This window comes from Petromyzon marinus, chromosome 22 (genome assembly GCF_048934315.1).
Source record: "Petromyzon marinus isolate PM22_M1 ecotype Great Lakes invasive population chromosome 22, UKy_Petmar_22M1.pri1.0, whole genome shotgun sequence".
NCBI lineage: Eukaryota > Metazoa > Chordata > Hyperoartia > Petromyzontiformes > Petromyzontidae > Petromyzon > Petromyzon marinus.
This window is the reverse complement of record NC_133688.1, coordinates 3,424,711-3,448,589: the sequence shown is the minus strand read 5'-3', so window position 1 is coordinate 3,448,589 and position 23,879 is coordinate 3,424,711.

Genomic DNA, 23,879 nt, shown 5'->3' with positions numbered 1-23,879 from the left:
AATGGACGAGCGACCAATAAAACAGCATGTATTATGGGGTTGAATGCTTTTTGCTATTCACAAAATAAAACAAAAGCAGTCATGCAAATATCTGAATTTTCACAGCACAGCAAAATCAGTTGCACCATTCAATTCCGCTCGTCCAGACAGGGAGAATTCAATCACATTCATTCGATGCGACGTTTCTTATGGGATTTAATGAGCGACAACATTTTGACCCCAAACCGAGAGGATTCTGGGATGTTTGTGTATTTTTGGTAATAACTCTGGAAGGAAACGTCGCAGACCCATCAAGGTGGTACTCGTACTGCTCGCCTCGTCGAGAGGAATCCAAATATATGAATGCTTAAGCTATGGGATATGAAATGGACGAGCGACCAATAAAACAACATGTATTATGGGGTTGAATGCTTTTTGCTATTCACAAAATAAAACAAAAGCAGTCATGCAAATATCTGAATTTTCACAGCACAGCAAAATCAGTTGCACCATTCAATTCCGCTCTTCCAGACGGGGAGAATTCAATCACATTCATTCGATGCGACGTATCTTAGGGGATTTAATGAGCGACAACATTTTGACCCCAAACCGAGAGGATTCTGGGATTTTTGTGGTTTTTTGGTAATAACTCTGGAAGGAAACGTCGCAGACCCATCAAGGTGGTACTCGTACTGCTCGCCTCGTCGAGAGGAATCCAAATATATGAATGGTTAAGCTATGTGATATGAAATGGACGGGCGACCAATAAAACAGCATGTATTATGGGGTTGAATGCTTTTTGCTATTCACAAAATAAAACAAAAGCAGTCATGTCAAATATCTGAATTTTCACAGCACAGCAAAATCAGTTGCACCATTCAATTCCGCTCGTCCAGACGGGGAGAATTCAATCACATTCATTCGATGCGACGTTTCTTATGGGATTTAATGAGCGACAACATTTTGAGCCCAAACCGAGAGGATTCTGGGATGTTTGTGTTTTTTTGGTAATAACTCTGGAAGGAAACGTCGCATACCCATCAAGGTGGTACTCGTACTGCTCGTCTCGTCGAAAGGAATCCAAATATATGAATGGTTAAGCTATGGGATATGAAATGGACGAGCGACCAATAAAACAGCATGTATTATGGGGTTGAATGCTTTTTGCTATTCACAAAATAAAACAAAAGCAGTCATGCAAATATCTGAATTTTCACAGCACAGCAAAATCAGTTGCACCATTCAATTCCGCTCGTCCAGACGGGGAGAATTCAATCACATTCATTCGATGCGACGTTTCTTATGGGATTTAATGAGCGACAACATTTTGACCCCAAACCGAGAGGATTCTGGGATGTTTGTGGTTTTTTGGTAATAACTCTAGAAGAAAACGTCGCAGACCCATCAAGGTGGTACTCGTACTGCTCGCCTTATCGAGAGGAATCCAAATATATGAGTTGTTAAGCTATGGGATATGAAATGGACGAGCGACCAATAAAACAACATGTATTATGGGGTTGAATGCTTTTTGCTATTCACAAAATAAAACAAAAGCAGTCATGCAAATATCTGAATTTTCACAGCACAGCAAAATCAGTTGCACCATTCAATTCCGCTCGTCCAGACGGGGAGAATTCAATCACATTCATTCGATGCGACGTTTCTTATGGGATTTAATGAGCGACAACATTTTGACCCCAAACCGAGAGGATGCTGGGATGTTTGTGGTTTTTTGGTAATAACTCTGGAAGGAAACGTCGCAGACCCATCAAGGTGGTACTCGTACTGCTCGCCTCGTCGAAAGGAATCCAAATATATGAATGGTTAAGCTATGGTATATGAAATGGACGAGCGACCAATAAAACAGCATGTATTATGGGGTTGAATGCTTTTTGCTATTCACAAAATAAAACAAAAGCAGTCATGCAAATATCTGAATTTTCACAGCACAGCAAAATCAGTTGCACCATTCAATTCCGCTCGTCCAGACGGGGAGAATTCAATCACATTCATTCGATGCGACGTTTCTTATGGGATTTAATGAGCGACAACATTTTGACCCCAAACCGAGAGGATGCTGGGATGTTTGTGGTTTTTTGGTAATAACTCTGGAAGGAAACGTCGCAGACCCATCAAGGTGGTACTCGTACTGCTCGCCTCGTCGAAAGGAATCCAAATATATGAATGGTTAAGCTATGGTATATGAAATGGACGAGCGACCAATAAAACAGCATGTATTATGGGGTTGAATGCTTTTTGCTATTCACAAAATAAAACAAAAGCAGTCATGCAAATATCTGAATTTTCACAGCACAGCAAAATCAGTTGCACCATTCAATTCCGCTCGTCCAGACGGGGAGAATTCAATCACATTCATTCGATGCGACGTTTCTTATGGGATTTAATGAGCGACAACATTTTGACCCCAAACCGAGAGGATTCTGGGATGTTTGTGGTTTTTTGGTAATAACTCTGGAAGAAAACGTCGCAGACCCATCAAGGTGGTACTCGTACTGCTCGCCTTATCGAGAGGAATCCAAATATATGAGTTGTTAAGCTATGGGATATGAAATGGACGAGCGACCAATAAAACAACATGTATTATGGGGTTGAATGCTTTTTGCTATTCACAAAATAAAACAAAAGCAGTCATGCAAATATCTGAATTTTCACAGCACAGCAAAATCAGTTGCACCATTCAATTCCGCTCGTCCAGACGGGGAGAATTCAATCACATTCATTCGATGCGACGTTTCTTATGGGATTTAATGAGCGACAACATTTTGACCCCAAACCGAGAGGATTCTGGGATGTTTGTGGTTTTTTGGTAATAACTCTGGAAGGAAACGTCGCAGACCCATCAAGGTGGTACTCGTACTGCTCGCCTTATCGAGAGGAATCCAAATATATGAGTTGTTAAGCTATGGGATATGAAATGGACGAGCGACCAATAAAACAACATGTATTATGGGGTTGAATGCTTTTTGCTATTCACAAAATAAAATAAAAGCAGTCATGCAAATATCTGAATTTTCACAGCACAGCAAAATCAGTTGCATCATTCAATTCCGCTCGTCCAGACGGGGAGAATTCAATCACATTCATTCGATGCGACGTTTCTTATGGGATTTAATGAGCGACAACATTTTGACCCCAAACCGAGAGGATTCTGGGATTTTTGTGTTTTTTTGGTAATAACTCTGGAAGGAAACGTCGCAGACCCATCAAGGTGGTACTCGTACTGCTCGCCTCGTCGAGAGGAATCCAAATATATGAATGGTTAAGCTATGTGATATGAAATGGACGAGCGACCAATAAAACAGCATGTATTATGGGGTTGAATGCTTTTTGCTATTCACAAAATAAAACAAAAGCAGTCATGCAAATATCTGAATTTTCACAGCACAGCAAAATCAGTTGCACCATTCAATTCCGCTCGTCCAGACGGGGAGAATTCAATCACATTCATTCGATGCGACGTTTCTTATGGGATTTAATGAGCGACAACATTTTGAGCCCAAACCGAGAGGATTCTGGGATGTTTGTGTTTTTTTGGTAATAACTCTGGAAGGAAACGTCGCATACCCATCAAGGTGGTACTCGTACTGCTCGCCTCGTCGAAAGGAATCCAAATATATGAATGGTTAAGCTATGAGATATGAAATGGACGAGCGACCAATAAAACAGCATGTATTATGGGGTTGAATGCTTTTTGCTATTCACAAAATAAAACAAAAGCAGTCATGCAAATATCTGAATTTTCACAGCACAGCAAAATCAGTTGCACCATTCAATTCCGCTCGTCCAGACAGGGAGAATTCAATCACATTCATTCGATGCGACGTTTCTTATGGGATTTAATGAGCGACAACATTTTGACCCCAAACCGAGAGGATTCTGGGATGTTTGTGTATTTTTGGTAATAACTCTGGAAGGAAACGTCGCAGACCCAACAAGGTGGTACTCGTACTGCTCGCCTCGTCGAGAGGAATCCAAATATATGAATGGTTAAGCTATGTGATATGAAATGGACGAGCGACCAATAAAACAGCATGTATTATGGGGTTGAATGCTTTTTGCTATTCACAAAATAAAACAAAAGCAGTCATGCAAATATCTGAATTTTCACAGCAAAGCAAAATCAGTTGCACCATTCAATTCCGCTCGTCCAGACGGGGAGAATTCAATCACATTCATTCGATGCGACGTTTCTTATGGGATTTAATGAGCGACAACATTTTGACCCCAAACCGAGAGGATTCTGGGATGTTTGTGTTTTTTTGGTAATAACTCTGGAAGGAAACGTCGCATACCCATCAAGGTGGTACTCGTACTGCTCGTCTCGTCGAAAGGAATCCAAATATATGAATGGTTAAGCTATGGGATATGAAATGGACGAGCGACCAATAAAACAGCATGTATTATGGGGTTGAATGCTTTTTGCTATTCACAAAATAAAACAAAAGCAGTCATGCAAATATCTGAATTTTCACAGCACAGCAAAATCAGTTGCACCATTCAATTCCGCTCTTCCAGACGGGGAGAATTCAATCACATTCATTCGATGCGACGTTTCTTATGGGATTTAATGAGCGACAACATTTTGACCCCAAACCGAGAGGATTCTGGGATGTTTGTGGTTTTTTGGTAATAACTCTGGAAGGAAACGTCGCAGACCCATCAAGGTGGTACTCGTACTGCTCGCCTCGTCGAGAGGAATCCAAATATATGAATGGTTAAGCTATGTGATATGAAATGGACGAGCGACCAATAAAACAGCATGTATTATGGGGTTGAATGCTTTTTGCTATTCACAAAATAAAACAAAAGCAGTCATGCAAATATCTGAATTTTCACAGCACAGCAAAATCAGTTGCACCATTCAATTCCGCTCGTCCAGACGGGGAGAATTCAATCACATTCATTCGATGCGACGTTTCTTATGGGATTTAATGAGCGACAACATTTTGACCCCAAACCGAGAGGATTCTGGGATGTTTGTGGTTTTTTGGTAATAACTCTGGAAGAAAACGTCGCAGACCCATCAAGGTGGTACTCGTACTGCTCGCCTTATCGAGAGGAATCCAAATATATGAGTTGTTAAGCTATGGGATATGAAATGGACGAGCGACCAATAAAACAACATGTATTATGGGGTTGAATGCTTTTTGCTATTCACAAAATAAAACAAAAGCAGTCATGCAAATATCTGAATTTTCACAGCACAGCAAAATCAGTTGCACCATTCAATTCCGCTCGTCCAGACGGGGAGAATTCAATCACATTCATTCGATGCGACGTTTCTTATGGGATTTAATGAGCGACAACATTTTGACCCCAAACCGAGAGGATTCTGGGATGTTTGTGGTTTTTTGGTAATAACTCTGGAAGGAAACGTCGCAGACCCATCAAGGTGGTACTCGTACTGCTCGCCTCGTCGAGAGGAATCCAAATATATGAATGCTTAAGCTATGGGATATGAAATGGACGAGCGACCAATAAAACAACATGTATTATGGGGTTGAATGCTTTTTGCTATTCACAAAATAAAACAAAAGCAGTCATGCAAATATCTGAATTTTCACAGCACAGCAAAATCAGTTGCACCATTCAATTCCGCTCTTCCAGACGGGGAGAATTCAATCACATTCATTCGATGCGACGTTTCTTATGGGATTTAATGAGCGACAACATTTTGACCCCAAACCGAGAGGATTCTGGGATGTTTGTGGTTTTTTGGTAATATCTCTGGAAGAAAACGTCGCAGACCCATCAAGGTGGTACTCGTACTGCTCGCCTTATCGAGAGGAATCCAAATATATGAGTTGTTAAGCTATGGGATATGAAATGGACGAGCGACCAATAAAACAACATGTATTATGGGGTTGAATGCTTTTTGCTATTCACAAAATAAAACAAAAGCAGTCATGCAAATATCTGAATTTTCACAGCACAGCAAAATCAGTTGCACCATTCAATTCCGCTCTTCCAGACGGGGAGAATTCAATCACATTCATTCGATGCGACGTTTCTTATGGGATTTAATGAGCGACAACATTTTGACCCCAAACCGAGAGGATTCTGGGATGTTTGTGGTTTTTTGGTAATATCTCTGGAAGGAAACGTCGCAGACCCATCAAGGTGGTACTCGTACTGCTCGCCTCGTCGAGAGGAATCCAAATATATGAATTCTTAAGCTATGGGATATGAAATGGACGAGCGACCAATAAAACAACATGTATTATGGGGTTGAATGCTTTTTGCTATTCACAAAATAAAACAAAAGCAGTCATGCAAATATCTGAATTTTCACAGCACAGCAAAATCAGTTGCACCATTCAATTCCGCTCTTCCAGACGGGGAGAATTCAATCACATTCATTCGATGCGACGTTTCTTATGGGATTTAATGAGCGACAACATTTTGACCCCAAACCGAGAGGATTCTGGGATGTTTGTGTTTTTTTGGTAATAACTCTGGAAGGAAACGTCGCAGACCCATCAAGGTGGTACTCGTACTGCTCGCCTCGTCGAGAGGAATCCAAATATATGAATGGTTAAGCTATGTGATATGAAATGGACGAGCGACCAATAAAACAGCATGTATTATGGGGTTGAATGCTTTTTGCTATTCACAAAATAAAACAAAAGCAGTCATGCAAATATCTGAATTTTCACAGCACAGCAAAATCAGTTGCACCATTCAATTCCGCTCGTCCAGACGGGGAGAATTCAATCACATTCATTCGATGCGACGTTTCTTATGGGATTTAATGAGCGACAACATTTTGACCCCAAACCGAGAGGATTCTGGGATGTTTGTGGTTTTTTGGTAATAACTCTGGAAGAAAACGTCGCAGACCCATCAAGGTGGTACTCGTACTGCTCGCCTTATCGAGAGGAATCCAAATATATGAGTTGTTAAGCTATGGGATATGAAATGGACGAGCGACCAATAAAACAACATGTATTATGGGGTTGAATGCTTTTTGCTATTCACAAAATAAAACAAAAGCAGTCATGCAAATATCTGAATTTTCACAGCACAGCAAAATCAGTTGCACCATTCAATTCCGCTCGTCCAGACGGGGAGAATTCAATCACATTCATTCGATGCGACGTTTCTTATGGGATTTAATGAGCGACAACATTTTGACCCCAAACCGAGAGGATTCTGGGATGTTTGTGGTTTTTTGGTAATAACTCTGGAAGGAAACGTCGCAGACCCATCAAGGTGGTACTCGTACTGCTCGCCTCGTCGAGAGGAATCCAAATATATGAATGCTTAAGCTATGGGATATGAAATGGACGAGCGACCAATAAAACAACATGTATTATGGGGTTGAATGCTTTTTGCTATTCACAAAATAAAACAAAAGCAGTCATGCAAATATCTGAATTTTCACAGCACAGCAAAATCAGTTGCACCATTCAATTCCGCTCTTCCAGACGGGGAGAATTCAATCACATTCATTCGATGCGACGTTTCTTATGGGATTTAATGAGCGACAACATTTTGACCCCAAACCGAGAGGATTCTGGGATGTTTGTGGTTTTTTGGTAATATCTCTGGAAGAAAACGTCGCAGACCCATCAAGGTGGTACTCGTACTGCTCGCCTCGTCGAAAGGAATCCAAATATATGAATGGTTAAGCTATGGGATATGAAATGGACGAGCGACCAATAAAACAACATGTATTATGGGGTTGAATGCTTTTTGCTATTCACAAAATAAAACAAAAGCAGTCATGCAAATATCTGAATTTTCACAGCACAGCAAAATCAGTTGCACCATTCAATTCCGCTCGTCCAGACGGGGAGAATTCAATCACATTCATTCGATGCGACGTTTCTTATGGGATTTAATGAGCGACAACATTTTGACCCCAAACCGAGAGGATTCTGGGATGTTTGTGGTTTTTTGGTAATAACTCTGGAAGGAAACGTCGCAGACCCATCAAGGTGGTACTCGTACTGCTCGCCTCGTCGAGAGGAATCCAAATATATGAATGCTTAAGCTATGGGATATGAAATGGACGAGCGACCAATAAAACAACATGTATTATGGGGTTGAATGCTTTTTGCTATTCACAAAATAAAACAAAAGCAGTCATGCAAATATCTGAATTTTCACAGCACAGCAAAATCAGTTGCACCATTCAATTCCGCTCTTCCAGACGGGGAGAATTCAATCACATTCATTCGATGCGACGTTTCTTATGGGATTTAATGAGCGACAACATTTTGACCCCAAACCGAGAGGATTCTGGGATGTTTGTGGTTTTTTGGTAATATCTCTGGAAGAAAACGTCGCAGACCCATCAAGGTGGTACTCGTACTGCTCGCCTTATCGAGAGGAATCCAAATATATGAGTTGTTAAGCTATGGGATATGAAATGGACGAGCGACCAATAAAACAACATGTATTATGGGGTTGAATGCTTTTTGCTATTCACAACATAAAACAAAAGCAGTCATGCAAATATCTGAATTTTCACAGCACAGCAAAATCAGTTGCACCATTCAATTCCGCTCGTCCAGACGGGGAGAATTCAATCACATTCATTCGATGCGACGTTTCTTATGGGATTTAATGAGCGACAACATTTTGACCCCAAACCGAGAGGATTCTGGGATGTTTGTGGTTTTTTGGTAATAACTCTGGAAGGAAACGTCGCAGACCCATCAAGGTGGTACTCGTACTGCTCGCCTCGTCGAGAGGAATCCAAATATATGAATGCTTAAGCTATGGGATATGAAATGGACGAGCGACCAATAAAACAACATGTATTATGGGGTTGAATGCTTTTTGCTATTCACAAAATAAAACAAAAGCAGTCATGCAAATATCTGAATTTTCACAGCACAGCAAAATCAGTTGCACCATTCAATTCCGCTCGTCCAGACGGGGAGAATTCAATCACATTCATTCGATGCGACGTTTCTTATGGGATTTAATGAGCGACAACATTTTGACCCCAAACCGAGAGGATTCTGGGATGTTTGTGGTTTTTTGGTAATAACTCTGGAAGGAAACGTCGCAGACCCATCAAGGTGGTACTCGTACTGCTCGCCTCGTCGAGAGGAATCCAAATATATGAATTCTTAAGCTATGGGATATGAAATGGACGAGCGACCAATAAAACAACATGTATTATGGGGTTGAATGCTTTTTGCTATTCACAAAATAAAACAAAAGCAGTCATGCAAATATCTGAATTTTCACAGCACAGCAAAATCAGTTGCACCATTCAATTCCGCTCTTCCAGACGGGGAGAATTCAATCACATTCATTCGATGCGACGTTTCTTATGGGATTTAATGAGCGACAACATTTTGACCCCAAACCGAGAGGATTCTGGGATGTTTGTGTTTTTTTGGTAATAACTCTGGAAGGAAACGTCGCAGACCCATCAAGGTGGTACTCGTACTGCTCGCCTCGTCGAGAGGAATCCAAATATATGAATGGTTAAGCTATGTGATATGAAATGGACGAGCGACCAATAAAACAGCATGTATTATGGGGTTGAATGCTTTTTGCTATTCACAAAATAAAACAAAAGCAGTCATGCAAATATCTGAATTTTCACAGCACAGCAAAATCAGTTGCACCATTCAATTCCGCTCGTCCAGACGGGGAGAATTCAATCACATTCATTCGATGCGACGTTTCTTATGGGATTTAATGAGCGACAACATTTTGACCCCAAACCGAGAGGATTCTGGGATGTTTGTGGTTTTTTGGTAATAACTCTGGAAGAAAACGTCGCAGACCCATCAAGGTGGTACTCGTACTGCTCGCCTTATCGAGAGGAATCCAAATATATGAGTTGTTAAGCTATGGGATATGAAATGGACGAGCGACCAATAAAACAACATGTATTATGGGGTTGAATGCTTTTTGCTATTCACAAAATAAAACAAAAGCAGTCATGCAAATATCTGAATTTTCACAGCACAGCAAAATCAGTTGCACCATTCAATTCCGCTCGTCCAGACGGGGAGAATTCAATCACATTCATTCGATGCGACGTTTCATATGGGATTTAATGAGCGACAACATTTTGACCCCAAACCGAGAGGATTCTGGGATGTTTGTGGTTTTTTGGTAATAACTCTGGAAGGAAACGTCGCAGACCCATCAAGGTGGTACTCGTACTGCTCGCCTCGTCGAGAGGAATCCAAATATATGAATGCTTAAGCTATGGGATATGAAATGGACGAGCGACCAATAAAACAACATGTATTATGTGGTTGAATGCTTTTTGCTATTCACAAAATAAAACAAAAGCAGTCATGCAAATATCTGAATTTTCATAGCACAGCAAAATCAGTTGCACCATTCAATTCCGCTCTTCCAGACGGGGAGAATTCAATCACATTCATTCGATGCGACGTTTCTTATGGGATTTAATGAGCGACAACATTTTGACCCCAAACCGAGAGGATTCTGGGATGTTTGTGGTTTTTTGGTAATATCTCTGGAAGAAAACGTCGCAGACCCATCAAGGTGGTACTCGTACTGCTCGCCTTATCGAGAGGAATCCAAATATATGAGTTGTTAAGCTATGGGATATGAAATGGACGAGCGACCAATAAAACAACATGTATTATGGGGTTGAATGCTTTTTGCTATTCACAACATAAAACAAAAGCAGTCATGCAAATATCTGAATTTTCACAGCACAGCAAAATCAGTTGCACCATTCAATTCCGCTCGTCCAGACGGGGAGAATTCAATCACATTCATTCGATGCGACGTTTCTTATGGGATTTAATGAGCGACAACATTTTGACCCCAAACCGAGAGGATTCTGGGATGTTTGTGGTTTTTTGGTAATAACTCTGGAAGGAAACGTCGCAGACCCATCAAGGTGGTACTCGTACTGCTCGCCTCGTCGAGAGGAATCCAAATATATGAATGCTTAAGCTATGGGATATGAAATGGACGAGCGACCAATAAAACAACATGTATTATGGGGTTGAATGCTTTTTGCTATTCACAAAATAAAACAAAAGCAGTCATGCAAATATCTGAATTTTCACAGCACAGCAAAATCAGTTGCACCATTCAATTCCGCTCGTCCAGACGGGGAGAATTCAATCACATTCATTCGATGCGACGTTTCTTATGGGATTTAATGAGCGACAACATTTTGACCCCAAACCGAGAGGATTCTGGGATGTTTGTGGTTTTTTGGTAATAACTCTGGAAGGAAACGTCGCAGACCCATCAAGGTGGTACTCGTACTGCTCGCCTCGTCGAGAGGAATCCAAATATATGAATGGTTAAGCTATGTGATATGAAATGGACGAGCGACCAATAAAACAGCATGTATTATGGGGTTGAATGCTTTTTGCTATTCACAAAATAAAACAAAAGCAGTCATGCAAATATCTGAATTTTCACAGCACAGCAAAATCAGTTGCACCATTCAATTCCGCTCGTCCAGACGGGGAGAATTCAATCACATTCATTCGATGCGACGTTTCTTATGGGATTTAATGAGCGACAACATTTTGACCCCAAACCGAGAGGATTCTGGGATGTTTGTGGTTTTTTGGTAATAACTCTGGAAGAAAACGTCGCAGACCCATCAAGGTGGTACTCGTACTGCTCGCCTTATCGAGAGGAATCCAAATATATGAGTTGTTAAGCTATGGGATATGAAATGGACGAGCGACCAATAAAACAACATGTATTATGGGGTTGAATGCTTTTTGCTATTCACAAAATAAAACAAAAGCAGTCATGCAAATATCTGAATTTTCACAGCACAGCAAAATCAGTTGCACCATTCAATTCCGCTCGTCCAGACGGGGAGAATTCAATCACATTCATTCGATGCGACGTTTCTTATGGGATTTAATGAGCGACAACATTTTGACCCCAAACCGAGAGGATTCTGGGATGTTTGTGGTTTTTTGGTAATAACTCTGGAAGGAAACGTCGCAGACCCATCAAGGTGGTACTCGTACTGCTCGCCTCGTCGAGAGGAATCCAAATATATGAATGCTTAAGCTATGGGATATGAAATGGACGAGCGACCAATAAAACAACATGTATTATGGGGTTGAATGCTTTTTGCTATTCACAAAATAAAACAAAAGCAGTCATGCAAATATCTGAATTTTCACAGCACAGCAAAATCAGTTGCACCATTCAATTCCGCTCTTCCAGACGGGGAGAATTCAATCACATTCATTCGATGCGACGTTTCTTATGGGATTTAATGAGCGACAACATTTTGACCCCAAACCGAGAGGATTCTGGGATGTTTGTGGTTTTTTGGTAATATCTCTGGAAGAAAACGTCGCAGACCCATCAAGGTGGTACTCGTACTGCTCGCCTTATCGAGAGGAATCCAAATATATGAGTTGTTAAGCTATGGGATATGAAATGGACGAGCGACCAATAAAACAACATGTATTATGGGGTTGAATGCTTTTTGCTATTCACAAAATAAAACAAAAGCAGTCATGCAAATATCTGAATTTTCACAGCACAGCAAAATCAGTTGCACCATTCAATTCCGCTCTTCCAGACGGGGAGAATTCAATCACATTCATTCGATGCGACGTTTCTTATGGGATTTAATGAGCGACAACATTTTGACCCCAAACCGAGAGGATTCTGGGATGTTTGTGGTTTTTTGGTAATATCTCTGGAAGAAAACGTCGCAGACCCATCAAGGTGGTACTCGTACTGCTCGCCTTATCGAGAGGAATCCAAATATATGAGTTGTTAAGCTATGGGATATGAAATGGACGAGCGACCAATAAAACAACATGTATTATGGGGTTGAATGCTTTTTGCTATTCACAAAATAAAACAAAAGCAGTCATGCAAATATCTGAATTTTCACAGCACAGCAAAATCAGTTGCACCATTCAATTCCGCTCGTCCAGACGGGGAGAATTCAATCACATTCATTCGATGCGACGTTTCTTATGGGATTTAATGAGCGACAACATTTTGACCCCAAACCGAGAGGATTCTGGGATGTTTGTGGTTTTTTGGTAATAACTCTGGAAGGAAACGTCGCAGACCCATCAAGGTGGTACTCGTACTGCTCGCCTCGTCGAGAGGAATCCAAATATATGAATTCTTAAGCTATGGGATATGAAATGGACGAGCGACCAATAAAACAACATGTATTATGGGGTTGAATGCTTTTTGCTATTCACAAAATAAAACAAAAGCAGTCATGCAAATATCTGAATTTTCACAGCACAGCAAAATCAGTTGCACCATTCAATTCCGCTCTTCCAGACGGGGAGAATTCAATCACATTCATTCGATGCGACGTTTCTTATGGGATTTAATGAGCGACAACATTTTGACCCCAAACCGAGAGGATTCTGGGATGTTTGTGTTTTTTTGGTAATAACTCTGGAAGGAAACGTCGCAGACCCATCAAGGTGGTACTCGTACTGCTCGCCTCGTCGAGAGGAATCCAAATATATGAATGGTTAAGCTATGTGATATGAAATGGACGAGCGACCAATAAAACAGCATGTATTATGGGGTTGAATGCTTTTTGCTATTCACAAAATAAAACAAAAGCAGTCATGCAAATATCTGAATTTTCACAGCACAGCAAAATCAGTTGCACCATTCAATTCCGCTCGTCCAGACGGGGAGAATTCAATCACATTCATTCGATGCGACGTTTCTTATGGGATTTAATGAGCGACAACATTTTGACCCCAAACCGAGAGGATTCTGGGATGTTTGTGGTTTTTTGGTAATATCTCTGGAAGAAAACGTCGCAGACCCATCAAGGTGGTACTCGTACTGCTCGCCTTATCGAGAGGAATCCAAATATATGAGTTGTTAAGCTATGGGATATGAAATGGACGAGCGACCAATAAAACAACATGTATTATGGGGTTGAATGCTTTTTGCTATTCACAACATAAAACAAAAGCAGTCATGCAAATATCTGAATTTTCACAGCACAGCAAAATCAGTTGCACCATTCAATTCCGCTCGTCCAGACGGGGAGAATTCAATCACATTCATTCGATGCGACGTTTCTTATGGGATTTAATGAGCGACAACATTTTGACCCCAAACCGAGAGGATTCTGGGATGTTTGTGGTTTTTTGGTAATAACTCTGGAAGGAAACGTCGCAGACCCATCAAGGTGGTACTCGTACTGCTCGCCTCGTCGAGAGGAATCCAAATATATGAATGGTTAAGCTATGTGATATGAAATGGACGAGCGACCAATAAAACAGCATGTATTATGGGGTTGAATGCTTTTTGCTATTCACAAAATAAAACAAAAGCAGTCATGCAAATATCTGAATTTTCACAGCACAGCAAAATCAGTTGCACCATTCAATTCCGCTCGTCCAGACGGGGAGAATTCAATCACATTCATTCGATGCGACGTTTCTTATGGGATTTAATGAGCGACAACATTTTGACCCCAAACCGAGAGGATTCTGGGATGTTTGTGGTTTTTTGGTAATAACTCTGGAAGAAAACGTCGCAGACCCATCAAGGTGGTACTCGTACTGCTCGCCTTATCGAGAGGAATCCAAATATATGAGTTGTTAAGCTATGGGATATGAAATGGACGAGCGACCAATAAAACAACATGTATTATGGGGTTGAATGCTTTTTGCTATTCACAAAATAAAACAAAAGCAGTCATGCAAATATCTGAATTTTCACAGCACAGCAAAATCAGTTGCACCATTCAATTCCGCTCGTCCAGACGGGGAGAATTCAATCACATTCATTCGATGCGACGTTTCTTATGGGATTTAATGAGCGACAACATTTTGACCCCAAACCGAGAGGATTCTGGGATGTTTGTGGTTTTTTGGTAATAACTCTGGAAGGAAACGTCGCAGACCCATCAAGGTGGTACTCGTACTGCTCGCCTCGTCGAGAGGAATCCAAATATATGAATGCTTAAGCTATGGGATATGAAATGGACGAGCGACCAATAAAACAACATGTATTATGGGGTTGAATGCTTTTTGCTATTCACAAAATAAAACAAAAGCAGTCATGCAAATATCTGAATTTTCACAGCACAGCAAAATCAGTTGCACCATTCAATTCCGCTCTTCCAGACGGGGAGAATTCAATCACATTCATTCGATGCGACGTTTCTTATGGGATTTAATGAGCGACAACATTTTGACCCCAAACCGAGAGGATTCTGGGATGTTTGTGGTTTTTTGGTAATATCTCTGGAAGAAAACGTCGCAGACCCATCAAGGTGGTACTCGTACTGCTCGCCTTATCGAGAGGAATCCAAATATATGAATGCTTAAGCTATGGGATATGAAATGGACGAGCGACCAATAAAACAACATGTATTATGGGGTTGAATGCTTTTTGCTATTCACAAAATAAAACAAAAGCAGTCATGCAAATATCTGAATTTTCACAGCACAGCAAAATCAGTTGCACCATTCAATTCCGCTCTTCCAGACGGGGAGAATTCAATCACATTCATTCGATGCGACGTTTCTTATGGGATTTAATGAGCGACAACATTTTGACCCCAAACCGAGAGGATTCTGGGATGTTTGTGGTTTTTTGGTAATATCTCTGGAAGAAAACGTCGCAGACCCATCAAGGTGGTACTCGTACTGCTCGCCTTATCGAGAGGAATCCAAATATATGAGTTGTTAAGCTATGGGATATGAAATGGACGAGCGACCAATAAAACAACATGTATTATGGGGTTGAATGCTTTTTGCTATTCACAAAATAAAACAAAAGCAGTCATGCAAATATCTGAATTTTCACAGCACAGCAAAATCAGTTGCACCATTCAATTCCGCTCTTCCAGACGGGGAGAATTCAATCACATTCATTCGATGCGACGTTTCTTATGGGATTTAATGAGCGACAACATTTTGACCCCAAACCGAGAGGATTCTGGGATGTTTGTGGTTTTTTGGTAATATCTCTGGAAGAAAACGTCGCAGACCCATCAAGGTGGTACTCGTACTGCTCGCCTTATCGAGAGGAATCCAAATATATGAGTTGTTAAGCTATGGGATATGAAATGGACGAGCGACCAATAAAACAACATGTATTATGGGGTTGAATGCTTTTTGCTATTCACAAAATAAAACAAAAGCAGTCATGCAAATATCTGAATTTTCACAGCACAGCAAAATCAGTTGCACCATTCAATTCCGCTCGTCCAGACGGGGAGAATTCAATCACATTCATTCGATGCGACGTTTCTTATGGGATTTAATGAGCGACAACATTTTGACCCCAAACCGAGAGGATTCTGGGATGTTTGTGGTTTTTTGGTAATAACTCTGGAAGGAAACGTCGCAGACCCATCAAGGTGGTACTCGTACTGCTCGCCTCGTCGAGAGGAATCCAAATATATGAATTCTTAAGCTATGGGATATGAAATGGACGAGCGACCAATAAAACAACATGTATTATGGGGTTGAATGCTTTTTGCTATTCACAAAATAAAACAAAAGCAGTCATGCAAATATCTGAATTTTCACAGCACAGCAAAATCAGTTGCACCATTCAATTCCGCTCTTCCAGACGGGGAGAATTCAATCACATTCATTCGATGCGACGTTTCTTATGGGATTTAATGAGCGACAACATTTTGACCCCAAACCGAGAGGATTCTGGGATGTTTGTGTTTTTTTGGTAATAACTCTGGAAGGAAACGTCGCAGACCCATCAAGGTGGTACTCGTACTGCTCGCCTCGTCGAGAGGAATCCAAATATATGAATGGTTAAGCTATGTGATATGAAATGGACGAGCGACCAATAAAACAGCATGTATTATGGGGTTGAATGCTTTTTGCTATTCACAAAATAAAACAAAAGCAGTCATGCAAATATCTGAATTTTCACAGCACAGCAAAATCAGTTGCACCATTCAATTCCGCTCGTCCAGACGGGGAGAATTCAATCACATTCATTCGATGCGACGTTTCTTATGGGATTTAATGAGCGACAACATTTTGACCCCAAACCGAGAGGATTCTGGGATGTTTGTGGTTTTTTGGTAATATCTCTGGAAGAAAACGTCGCAGACCCATCAAGGTGGTACTCGTACTGCTCGCCTTATCGAGAGGAATCCAAATATATGAGTTGTTAAGCTATGGGATATGAAATGGACGAGCGACCAATAAAACAACATGTATTATGGGGTTGAATGCTTTTTGCTATTCACAACATAAAACAAAAGCAGTCATGCAAATATCTGAATTTTCACAGCACAGCAAAATCAGTTGCACCATTCAATTCCGCTCGTCCAGACGGGGAGAATTCAATCACATTCATTCGATGCGACGTTTCTTATGGGATTTAATGAGCGACAACATTTTGACCCCAAACCGAGAGGATTCTGGGATGTTTGTGGTTTTTTGGTAATAACTCTGGAAGGAAACGTCGCAGACCCATCAAGGTGGTACTCGTACTGCTCGCCTCGTCGAGAGGAATCCAAATATATGAATGCTTAAGCTATGGGATATGAAATGGACGAGCGACCAATAAAACAACATGTATTATGGGGTTGAATGCTTTTTGCTATTCACAAAATAAAACAAAAGCAGTCATGCAAATATCTGAATTTTCACAGCACAGCAAAATCAGTTGCACCATTCAATTCCGCTCGTCCAGACGGGGAGAATTCAATCACATTCATTCGATGCGACGTTTCTTATGGGATTTAATGAGCGACAACATTTTGACCCCAAACCGAGAGGATTCTGGGATGTTTGTGGTTTTTTGGTAATAACTCTGGAAGGAAACGTCGCAGACCCATCAAGGTGGTACTCGTACTGCTCGCCTCGTCGAGAGGAATCCAAATATATGAATTCTTAAGCTATGGGATATGAAATGGACGAGCGACCAATAAAACAACATGTATTATGGGGTTGAATGCTTTTTGCTATTCACAAAATAAAACAAAAGCAGTCATGCAAATATCTGAATTTTCACAGCACAGCAAAATCAGTTGCACCATTCAATTCCGCTCTTCCAGACGGGGAGAATTCAATCACATTCATTCGATGCGACGTTTCTTATGGGATTTAATGAGCGACAACATTTTGACCCCAAACCGAGAGGATTCTGGGATGTTTGTGTTTTTTTGGTAATAACTCTGGAAGGAAACGTCGCAGACCCATCAAGGTGGTACTCGTACTGCTCGCCTCGTCGAGAGGAATCCAAATATATGAATGGTTAAGCTATGTGATATGAAATGGACGAGCGACCAATAAAACAGCATGTATTATGGGGTTGAATGCTTTTTGCTATTCACAAAATAAAACAAAAGCAGTCATGCAAATATCTGAATTTTCACAGCACAGCAAAATCAGTTGCACCATTCAATTCCGCTCGTCCAGACGGGGAGAATTCAATCACATTCATTCGATGCGACGTTTCTTATGGGATTTAATGAGCGACAACATTTTGACCCCAAACCGAGAGGATTCTGGGATGTTTGTGGTTTTTTGGTAATAACTCTGGAAGAAAACTTCGCAGACCCATCAAGGTGGTACTCGTACTGCTCGCCTTATCGAGAGGAATCCAAATATATGAGTTGTTAAGCTATGGGATATGAAATGGACGAGCGACCAATAAAACAACATGTATTATGGGGTTGAATGCTTTTTGCTATTCACAAAATAAAACAAAAGCAGTCATGCAAATATCTGAATTTTCACAGCACAGCAAAATCAGTTGCACCATTCAATTCCGCTCGTCCAGACGGGGAGAATTCAATCACATTCATTCGATGCGACGTTTCTTATGGGATTTAATGAGCGACAACATTTTGACCCCAAACCGAGAGGATTCTGGGATGTTTGTGGTTTTTTGGTAATAACTCTGGAAGGAAACGTCGCAGACCCATCAAGGTGGTACTCGTACTGCTCGCCTCGTCGAGAGGAATCCAAATATATGAATGCTTAAGCTATGGGATATGAAATGGACGAGCGACCAATAAAACAACATGTATTATGGGGTTGAATGCTTTTTGCTATTCACAAAATAAAACAAAAGCAGTCATGCAAATATCTGAATTTTCACAGCACAGCAAAATCAGTTGCACCATTCAATTCCGCTCTTCCAGACGGGGAGAATTCAATCACATTCATTCGATGCGACGTTTCTTATGGGATTTAATGAGCGACAACATTTTGACCCCAAACCGAGAGGATTCTGGGATGTTTGTGGTTTTTTGGTAATATCTCTGGAAGAAAACGTCGCAGACCCATCAAGGTGGTACTCGTACTGCTCGCCTTATCGAGAGGAATCCAAATATATGAGTTGTTAAGCTATGGGATATGAAATGGACGAGCGACCAATAAAACAACATGTATTATGGGGTTGAATGCTTTTTGCTATTCACAAAATAAAACAAAAGCAGTCATGCAAATATCTGAATTTTCACAGCACAGCAAAATCAGTTGCACCATTCAATTCCGCTCTTCCAGACGGGGAGAATTCAATCACATTCATTCGATGCGACGTTTCTTATGGGATTTAATGAGCGACAACATTTTGACCCCAAACCGAGAGGATTCTGGGATGTTTGTGGTTTTTTGGTAATATCTCTGGAAGAAAACGTCGCAGACCCATCAAGGTGGTACTCGTACTGCTCGCCTTATCGAGAGGAATCCAAATATATGAGTTGTTAAGCTATGGGATATGAAATGGACGAGCGACCAATAAAACAACATGTATTATGGGGTTGAATGCTTTTTGCTATTCACAAAATAAAACAAAAGCAGTCATGCAAATATCTGAATTTTCACAGCACAGCAAAATCAGTTGCACCATTCAATTCCGCTCGTCCAGACGGGGAGAATTCAATCACATTCATTCGATGCGACGTTTCTTATGGGATTTAATGAGCGACAACATTTTGACCCCAAACCGAGAGGATTCTGGGATGTTTGTGGTTTTTTGGTAATAACTCTGGAAGGAAACGTCGCAGACCCATCAAGGTGGTACTCGTACTGCTCGCCTCGTCGAGAGGAATCCAAATATATGAATTCTTAAGCTATGGGATATGAAATGGACGAGCGACCAATAAAACAACATGTATTATGGGGTTGAATGCTTTTTGCTATTCACAAAATAAAACAAAAGCAGTCATGCAAATATCTGAATTTTCACAGCACAGCAAAATCAGTTGCACCATTCAATTCCGCTCTTCCAGACGGGGAGAATTCAATCACATTCATTCGATGCGACGTTTCTTATGGGATTTAATGAGCGACAACATTTTGACCCCAAACCGAGAGGATTCTGGGATGTTTGTGTTTTTTTGGTAATAACTCTGGAAGGAAACGTCGCAGACCCATCAAGGTGGTACTCGTACTGCTCGCCTCGTCGAGAGGAATCCAAATATATGAATGGTTAAGCTATGTGATATGAAATGGACGAGCGACCAATAAAAAAACATGTATTATGGGGTTGAATGCTTTTTGCTATTCACAAAATAAAACAAAAGCAGTCATGCAAATATCTGAATTTTCACAGCACAGCAAAATCAGTTGCACCATTCAATTCCGCTCGTCCAGACGGGGAGAATTCAATCACATTCATTCGATGCGACGTTTCTTATGGGATTTAATGAGCGACATCATTTTGACCCCAAACCGAGAGGATTCTGGGATGTTTGTGGTTTTTTGGTAATAACTCTGGAATAAAACGTCGCAGACCCATCAAGGTGGTACTCGTACTGCTCGCCTTATCGAGAGGAATCCAAATATATGAGTTGTTAAGCTATGGGATATGAAATGGACGAGCGACCAATAAAACAACATGTATTATGGGGTTGAATGCTTTTTGCTATTCACAAAATAAAACAAAAGCAGTCATGCAAATATCTGAATTTTCACAGCACAGCAAAATCAGTTGCACCATTCAATTCCGCTCTTCCAGACGGGGAGAATTCAATCACATTCATTCGATGCGACGTTTCTTTTGGGATTTAATGAGCGACAACATTTTGACCCCAAACCCAGAGGATTCTGGGATGTTTGTGTATTTTTGGTAATAACTCTGGAAGGAAACGTCGCAGACCCATCAAGGTGGTACTCGTACTGCTCGCCTCGTCGAGAGGAATCCAAATATATGAATGCTTAAGCTATGGGATATGAAATGGACGAGCGACCAATAAAACAACATGTATTATGGGGTTGAATGCTTTTTGCTATTCACAAAATAAAACAAAAGCAGTCATGCAAATATCTGAATTTTCACAGCACAGCAAAATCAGTTGCACCATTCAATTCCGCTCTTCCAGACGGGGAGAATTCAATCACATTCATTCGATGCGACGTTTCTTATGGGATTTAATGAGCGACAACATTTTGACCCCAAACCGAGAGGATTCTGGGATGTTTGTGTTTTTTTGGTAATAACTCTGGAAGGAAACGTCGCAGACACATCAAGGTGGTATTCGTACTGCTCGCCTCGTCGAGAGGAATCCAAATATATGAATGGTTAAACTATGTGATATGAAATGGACGAGCGACCAATAAAACAGCATGTATTATGGGGTTGAATGCTTTTTGCTATTCACAAAATAAAACAAAAGCAGTCATGCAAATATCTGAATTTTCACAGCACAGCAAAATCAGTTGCACCATTCAATTCCGCTCGTCCAGACGGGGAGAATTCAATCACATTCATTCGATGCGACGTTTCTTATTGGATTTAATGAGCGACAACATTTTGAGCCCAACCGAGAGGATTCTGGGATGTTTGTGTTTTTTTGGTAATAACTCTGGAAGGAAACGTCGCTTACCCATCAAGGTGGTACTCGTACTGCTCGCCTCGTCGAAAGGAATCCAAATATATGAATGGTTAAGCTATGGGATATGAAATGGACGAGCGACCAATAAAACAGCATGTATTATGGGGTTGGATGCTTTTTGCTATTCACAAAAAAAAACAAAAGCAGTCATGCAAATATCTGAATTTTCACAGCACAGCAAAATCAGTTGCACCATTCAATTCCGCTCGTCCAGACGGGGAGAATTCAATCACATTCATTCGATGCGACGTTTCTTATGGGATTTAATGAGCGACAACATTTTGACCCCAAACCGAGAGGATTCTGGGATTTTTGTGGTTTTTTGGTAATAACTCTGGAAGGAAACCTCGCAGACCCATCAAGGTGGTACTCGTACTGCTTGCCTCGTTGAGAGGAATCCAAATATATGAATGATTACGCTATGTGATATGAAATGGACGAGCGACCAATAAAACAGCATGTATTATGGGGTTGAATGCTTTTTGCTATTCACAAAATAAAAAAAAGCAGTCATGCAAATATCTGAATTTTCACAGCACAGCAAAATCAGTTGCACCATTCAATTCCGCTCTTCCAGACGGGGAGAATTCAATCACATTCATTCGATGCGACGTTTCTTATGGGATTTAATGAGCGACAACATTTTGACCCCAAACCGAGAGGATTCTGGGATGTTTGTGTTTTTTTGGTAATAACTCTGGAAGGAAACGTCGCAGACCCATCAAGGTGGTACTCGTACTGCTCGCCTTGTCGAGAGGAATCCAAATATATGAATGGTTAAGCTATGTGATATGAAATGGACGAGCGACCAATAAAACAGCATGTATTATGGGGTTGAATGCTTTTTGCTATTCACAAAATAAAACAAAAGCAGTCATGCAAATATCTGAATTTTCACAGCAAAGCAAAATCAGTTGCACCATTCAATTCCGCTCGTCCAGACGGGGAGAATTCAATCACATTCATTCGATGCGACGTTTCTTATGGGATTTAATGAGCGACAACATTTTGACCCCAAACCGAGAGGATTCTGGGATGTTTGTGGTTTTTTGGTAATAACTCTGGAAGAAAACGTCGCAGACCCATCAAGGTGGTACTCGTACTGCTCGCCTTATCGAGAGAAATCCAAATATATGAGTTGTTAAGCTATGGGATATGAAATGGACGAGCGACCAATAAAACAACATGTATTATGGGGTTGAATGCTTTTTGCTATTCACAAAATAAAACAAAAGCAGTCATGCAAATATCTGAATTTTCACAGCACAGCAAAATCAGTTGCACCATTCAATTCCGCTCGTCCAGACTGGGAGAATTCAATCACATTCATTCGATGCGACGTTTCTTATGGGATTTAATGAGCGACAACATTTTGACCCCAAACCGAGAGGATTCTGGGAAGTTTGTGGTTTTTTGGTAATAACTCTGGAAGGAAACGTCGCAGACCCATCAAGGTGGTACTCGTACTGCTCGCCTCGTCGAGAGGAATCCAAATATATGAATGCTTAAGCTATGTGATATGAAATGGACGAGCGACCAATAAAACAACATGTATTAAGGGGTTTAATGCTTTTTGCTATTCACAAAATAAAACAAAAGCAGTCATGCAAATATCTGAATTTTCACAGCACAGCAAAATCAGTTGCACCATTCAATTCCGCTCTTCCAGACGGGGAGAATTCAATCACATTCATTCGATGCGACGTTTCTTATGGGATTTAATGAGCGACAACATTTTGACCCCAAACCGAGAGGATTCTGGGAAGTTTGTGGTTTTTTGGTAATAACTCTGGAAGGAAACGTCGCAGACCCATCAAGGTGGTACTCGTACTGCTCGCCTCGTCGAGAGGAATCCAAATATATGAATGCTTAAGCTATGTGATATGAAATGGACGAGCGACCAATAAAACAACATGTATTAAGGGGTTTAATGCTTTTTGCTATTCACAAAATAAAACAAAAGCAGTCATGCAAATATCTGAATTTTCACAGCACAGCAAAATCAGTTGCACCATTCAATTCCGCTCTTCCAGACGGGGAGAATTCAATCACATTCATTCGATGCGACGTTTCTTATGGGATTTAATGAGCGACAACATTTTGACCC